This window comes from Cannabis sativa, chromosome 6, assembly GCF_029168945.1.
Source record: "Cannabis sativa cultivar Pink pepper isolate KNU-18-1 chromosome 6, ASM2916894v1, whole genome shotgun sequence".
NCBI lineage: Eukaryota > Viridiplantae > Streptophyta > Magnoliopsida > Rosales > Cannabaceae > Cannabis > Cannabis sativa.
In genome coordinates, this window is record NC_083606.1 from 68,171,146 (window position 1) to 68,178,632 (window position 7,487).

At 34.0% G+C, this 7,487-nt stretch overlaps 1 long non-coding RNA gene across 1 annotated transcript; it reads left to right on the forward strand.

The window, feature by feature from the left end:
- Window positions 1–961: 961 nt before the first annotated feature.
- LOC133038898 (uncharacterized) lies at window positions 962–6,345 on the forward strand. Its single transcript, XR_009688486.1, has 3 exons — window positions 962–1,273; window positions 1,692–1,739; window positions 6,093–6,345. It is a non-coding gene; the product is annotated as an uncharacterized LOC133038898 (long non-coding RNA).
- Window positions 6,346–7,487: the final 1,142 nt, after the last annotated feature.

Here is a 7,487-nt window from a genome sequence, read left to right on the forward strand (position 1 = left end):
TAAATTGTTGTATAGATTGTGTAATGCATAACTTATTTTAAAAAAGGAAGAAAAAAAAACTAAATTCACTTTTTCTTTTTCTTTTTCTTGAGACTTATATTTGTTTTTGACGAATCTTGAGACTTATATTATTCTAGGCTTTTTTGGTAATAGTTTTTTTGACCTATTCAATTCAATTCTTTAAATTTAAATAATCTTTTTTATAGATTTAACACTAAAATTATCAATTTAATACTACTTAATAATACAAACACTACATTTATAAATTTAGTTTGAATGTATATATACAAACAATATTTTACAATTTATTATTGTTTTTACTAAAGCTAGCACAAGTAATAAAGTTGCAAGAGTAACAGGACAAATTAATCTAACATTATTTATAAGGAATTTTTACACCACATACTGAAATTTTTAATTATTTTTCTTTTTTACTAGGGCAAAATTTTTTTCACAAATACTGTCTTTTTTTTTTTTCAAAAATCACTACTACAATATTAGCCTTTAGAGGCAGTTTTTTCAACCCTATTTATAAAAAGGGAAGCTAAAGGGTGTGAAAATACCCGCTATGTTCGAAATTGACATTTAGAGGCGGTTTTTTGATAAAAACCGTAGGTATAAAATTGTATTATACCATTTAGAGGCGGTTGGAAATTATTATTTTTTTTTTTTTCTGAACTACCCTATGGCGTCGGTTCCTGTATAGGAACCGACGGCATAGGGTACACAGTCTTCTGACACGTGTACCCTATGCCGTCGGTTCCTATGAAGGAACCGACGCCATAGGGTCGATCAGAGTATATCTCTTTGCTCGACCTTCCTTCTTCCTCCCCACTTCACTCAGCAACCCAGAAAAACCAGAGACCCCATTTTCTCAGCCAAAACCCTCGCCTCCACCACCTTCTCCCCACCCTATCTCCCTCATTTCTCAACCATTTCAGCCCATTTTTTTTTAAAAAATCCTCCATTTTCAATACTTAATAACATACACCTAAAAAGTTTTGATTTTTTAGCCTCTAAAAGTGTCATCCGAACCCAAATAGTAAATTTTGGGTGTGAAATCCGGCCACCCATTTTTGTTGAGAAATTGTTCAATCTCAACCTCGTTTAAGGTATAAATATTGCTTCTATTCTTATTGTATTATGTATATTGTTTTATTTTTTGTTTTTGTAAATTATTATTTGAGTTTTTTTATTTTATTAGTAATATTATTGTGTTTTATGTGTATAGTGTCGGGATTTTTTACGGTGGTCGTCGGATTGCGGTTATTAGGTAATAATTTATACCACAATGTATAGTATATATATGTATTTGTATATTTTATTGAATATTTGTATATAATGTGTGTATATATTGTGTGTGTATATAGTGTGTGTATATTTTTTATGAAAATAAATTTTGTAATTGTATTTTATATATTTTTTGCAATATATATTTATTGTGAATAAAATGACATTGGAGGGATTTCATTAGTTTCAAAAAAAAAAAATTAGTTTAGAAATAAAAATTTCAAAATGGAATTAGTGTGTGATATAATTTTATTTTTTTGAGATAATAGTGTGAGATATAATTGATTATATATATGTATGTATAATTTAGTAACTAAGTAACTTGTTACAATTTTGTATAACTAGTTATAAGTTATGAAATAATTAATTTTGTAATTTCGTTGTATTTCTTTATATTATAGGGGTTCGGCATAATTTTGTGTGTAGCGTATTTGGGCTTGCAATTATAGGTATATACTTTTACTAACTTTTTCTTAATATATAATTAATTATCAATGCATGTTAGTTGAGTTTGAATATCTTAAATATTCATCCGTAGTGAAGTAGGTTACGCGAATACATGTCTTGCGGTCGGATGGGTGGATTAATTTTGTATTGTTTATCTGTTTTGTTTGTTATTTTAGGCACTTGTAAAATTTTTGGGAACGTCCAATTACAGCCGTTATGCTGCCGAAATTTCGGTAGAATTAGGATAAATCTTACTAAAACCATTCATAATATAGTTAATTATAACATAGTAATAAGAAGTTAGGTCACATAAAAAATAATAATATTCACATTTATGAAAACTTTTTAATTTTACCAACATTCTAATCAACTAAACAACCTAATAACATGAACTAATGTAAAACGAAAATTTGAGTAATTTTTAGATTAATATGAATAAATTGTGTGAGAGACTTAGTTAGTTACATTGTGTAATTAGTAACTAGATATAATTAGTTACTAAATAAATTAACAAAATAAACATATAAAATCCTTCTTTTTTTTATTTTTTTTTCTTTCATTTGAGAGGTTCAATGTGGATTTTTATTTTTCAAAGAAAATAAAGAGCAAAAGTTAATTAAAAGGGGAAAATATTAGTTAATACCTTTATTGCTTTACCAAAAATTTTTCCCCTCAATTTTATTTATTAAAAATATTTAACATTTTGATAACATTCTAATCAACAAAACAACCTAATAATATGAACTAATCTAAAACGAGAATTTAAGTAATTTATAAATTAATATGAATAAATTGTGAGAAACTTAGTTTGTTACATTGTGTAATTAGTAACTAGCTATAAGTAGTTACTAAATACTGAATTTTTTTGGATAGGATTTTTGTTATGGATAAATCATGGATGCGTGAGGAGAGAGACACCTTTGCGATTTCAAGTAGGGTTCGATGCATTTTTAGAGTTTGCCTTAAAGAATTCTACAAATCACGATCGTATTCATTGTCCGTGTGTAGATTGTTGTAATGTATCTATAGGGAATATTACAATGATTAAGGACCATGTGTATTTACGAGGTTTCAATAGAAGTTATACTAATTGGTATTACCATGGCGAACATTTACCTAATGATCCATATCCATTAAGAAAGCGGGGGGTAGATGATATCGAGGGTAATGATTTCGATGATTATCCATTGGACTTGCTTAACGAAGCACAGGAGGAATTTCTTAATGATCCTGAGAAATTCGATAATTTTCTTAGTGATGCTGATAAACCTCTGTTCGATGGTTGTAAAAAATTAAGATTACCAACAATGGTAAAGTTTTACAACATAAAAGCAGAAAATGGAGTGAGCGATAAATGTTTTACTCAATTTTTAGCTGCTTTTAAAGATATCTTACCATTTGCCAACTGCTTTCCGGAATCTACTTATGAAGTGAAAAAAACGTTAAATTCTATAGGATTGAAGTATGAAAAAATTCATGCATGTCCGAACGATTGCATTTTATATCGTAAGGAATATGCAGACATGAATTATTGCCCGACTTGCGGTTTATCCCGCCATAAAGTAAACAAGAGTAAGGAGAATAGGAAACTTATCCCCCAAAAAATGATGTGGTACATGCCTTTGATTCCGCGACTGAAACGATTATATCGTAGTGCAGAACATTCTGAAAATTTGATTTGGCATGAGACCAAGAGAGTGAAAGATGGAAAACTTAGACATCCTGCAGATTCCCAAGCTTGGAAAAAAGTGAACTACATAAATCCCGAATTCAAATGCGAACCAAGACACATTCGTCTCGGTACGTACGCGGATGGAGTAAATCCACATAGATCTCTAAGTAGTCGTCATAGTTCATGGCCTGTCTTCCTAGTTATGTACAATCTTCCTCCCTGGTTAGTGATGAAGAGGAAATTTAACATGCTTTCTTTAATGATATCAGGCCCGCAACAACCTGGACATAATATCGATGTATATTTGGAACCATTGATTGACGATTTAATAGAATTGTATGAGAACGGGGTTCAGGTCTATGATGGTTTTAAAAAAGAATTTTTTAATCCGAAAGCCGTGTTGTTGTGGTATCGGTGATTTCCCTGCTTAGAGTAATTTATCAGGCTTAAGCACAAAAGGTTACGAAGGTTGTCCGATTTGTTGCACTAACACATCGGCTCGTCGCTTGGCAAATGGACACAAGATGTGTTATATGGGTCACGAGACGGTACTTGCACGCAAATCATCCTGATAGACGGAAGAAGAAAGCATTCGATGGTACTGAAGAGGGTGATATGGCTCCTTTGCCACTGTCTGGGGAACAAATTCTCCAACAAGTTCAACTTGTAGATTTTAAGTATGGAAAGACGCAAAAAAATAAAAAACTAATGGTTGTTTTCAAAGAAATTCAATCTTCTTTCGTCTTCCATATTGGAAAAGTCTACTAGTTCGACATTGTTTGGATGTCATGCATATTGAAAAAAATGTGTGTGAGAGTATTATTGGTACCTTACTTGATATTCCCGGCAAAACTAAGGACGGTCTAAATAGTCGTTTAGATCTCATTGAAATGGGTATACAACAATCTGCTTTGACACCTAAAAAGAAAGGTGAACAATTATATTTTCCTCCTGCTGGTTTCACTTTGTCCAAATGGGAAAAACAAATGGTTTTCGAATCATTTTCAAATATGAAAGTACCTAATGGATACTAGTTTAACATCAAAAACTTGGTAAAAAATGATGAATTGAAACTAAAGGGTATGAAATCACATGATTATCATGCGTTAATGCAACCTCTGCTTCCGATCGCCATTAGATCAGTCTTGCCAAAATATGTTTGAGAGTGTTTGACACATGTTTGCATTTTCTTTAATAGGCTGTGCGGAAAGGAATTAGAATTGGATAAGTTAGATGCATTACATGAACATGTAGTCAAAACATTGTGCAACCTGGAAAAGTTTTTTCCACCATCTTTTTTCGACATCATGATACATTTAATGGTTCATCTAGTGATAGAAGCAAGGTTGTGTGGGCCAGTATGGGCAAGATGGATGTATCCATTTGAAAGAAATATGAAGGTACTTAAAAGTTATGTGCATAACCACTATCGGCCGATTGCATGTATGGTTGAGTGCTACATATACGAAGAGGCCGTGGAATTTTGTTCGTAGTACATGGCCGGAGTTGAGGCAATAGGAATTACCAAACCAAGAACTCACCAGATGATGTTGATAGAGGATTAAGGGGCAAAGGGACAATGGTGACGGTGTCCAAGCTTGAACTAGATCAAGCTCAATTAGTCGTGATGAACAATAACGCAGAGGTTCAACCATATATAACGTAAGTAACTTTTGTTTGATTAACATTACTTAAGTCACGATGAACAAGAACTTGATTTATCTTACTTGTTTTACCGTGACCATATGGAGCTGTTACAATCAATGGTTCTATGAAATTATAAAAATAAACAAAAATGGATTGCAGACGAGTATTGTCAAACTTTCATTGGGAGGTTAAGGAATACCATTATAGCAAAGTTGAACGAATCGAATCATGGAGTATCGATGTGTTGAGTCGTATTGCCCTTGGACCAACTTTTGCGGTTGCAAAGCATGAAGCGTACATTGTAAGGGGTAAACGTTTTCATACAAAGTCAAGAGATGATGCTCGAGAGGTTCAAAATAGTGGTATACGTATCGTCGCGAAACTATGCACTTTGCAAGTGCAAAAGATAGAAACCCGTTTTAGGTACTATGACGTATTACGGGGTCATTGAAGAAATATGGGAGCTCAATTATTTTGCGTTCCGAATTCCACTTTTTAAGTGTTCTTGGGTTGACAACAACGTTGGAGTAAAAGCGACGAGCTTGGTTTTACTTTGGTTGATTTAAGTAAGAGAGGAAGCAAGAATGATCCGTTCATCATGGCTAGCCACGCAGCTCAAGTTTTTTACATTTCGATCCGCTAATGATAAATGGTCTATTGTTTTATCGACACCGGAGAGGAGGTTCTTAGAGGCGAAGAGGATGAGGAGAATGCTGACTTATGTTACGATGACTTCATTGTTGGACAACCAATTCATGAGCAACTCATGGGAATTGATCGTAACATTGAGGAAGACGACGCTGAATACATTAGAAACGATATCAATGAGGGAATATGGGTCAATTGTAATTCAGGCAAACATAAACAAAAAAAGAAAAGAAAACGTGTCTAATTGGTAACTTGATATATAGCTTACTTTATATTGTGGTTGTGAATGGTCCTGAATACTTAACAATTTGTTTATGCTTTTAATATTTCATATACACTACTTGTTATATATGTAGCTAACTTTGAAGTTTGTTTGTTAATGGTGTAGACATGGCGAACTCAGAATCAGGATCTGATTCGGGAGCAGAAAATGAGTGTCCAACCACAATACCTACACGAGGGCCGACGCAAATGAATGAAATATCCAAACTAATGGATCAGGGCAAAAGAGTGGCCCTCGAAGTTAATGATAAAGGTCAATACTGTGGAAAAAGCTACGCGAAGCTCGTATCCACTCTGGGAGTCAGATGTCGGCAGACAATAGGGTTGGCTTATAAAAACTGGAAAGAAGTCAACCAGACTCTGAAAAAAAAGTTTGGAAAGACATTCAGGTAAGCTATTATTTGTTAGAATTTTGATTTGTTTTTCTATTACTCCAAATGTTGACTCTAACCGTGTTTGTTTTCCTTCAAAATAGACGGGGTTCATTGTGCCAGACACCTTCAAACATGATTGTCTCATCTTAGCTGGGAAGTTAATGAAAGACTTCAAGAATAGGATGACAAAAGACATCATAATGCCCGCGTTGAAAGAGAATGATCTGGGACGACTGACACAAGTCCCTGAAAAGCACCCGGAGATCGACGCTGCTGATTGGTGCAAATTTGTTGAAAGTCGACTAACTCCTGAATTTCTGGTACGCTAATTATATTAACACTAAGATAAACTCTTAAATACAAGTACATGTATCTAATGTATTTTTTTGGCATTGTAGGAATTGAGTAAGGTGCAACGTGAACGTTCCTCAAAAATTCAATCCAGACATCGAAGTGGTCGGAGTGGAATGGTGAACGTACGGGAAGCTGTGGTAAGTAATACTTAAAATTTAATGTGTTGTAATGTGCTATACAATTTAATTGGTACTCATTTCATTGTTATAACGTTATGTAGAAAAAGGACCTCGAAGTTGCAGATCCTCCCCGCCACCGTGTTTGGATAAAATCTCGCACCAAGAGTAGAAAACTTGTCACTTATTACGACAAGGAAATTGCCGAGAAGATAGTAAGTATATATTAATCCTTAATTGAGTTCTACTCATGAGTTAGTGTATATAATTCATATACTAATTGCTTGAATATATGCGTGCATTAGGCTCAATTAGAGGAGAAGCTTAGTCAGGGACAAATTCAGGTCCAGGGCCAAAACGATATCCTCACGCAGGCGCTCGGGACACCAGAGCATCCTGGACGTGTCAGGGCTGCTGGGTATGCTATTACTTCAAATGTTATTTATTTAGTTACACAAATGAAATCGTTGCTAATTTGCATTTTATGATTTGTAGGTTCCTGACCAGGGCATCTCAACTGTTCGGCAGGAAGAAAAGGGAAGTGTCTGATGTTGTGGCTCGGCAAGCGAAGGAGATTGAACAATTAAAAGCCGAAGTCCAATCCCTTAAGCAGTAGAGGAACGCTGCCGAACAAGAGGAAGAAGGAGAGGTGGCTGG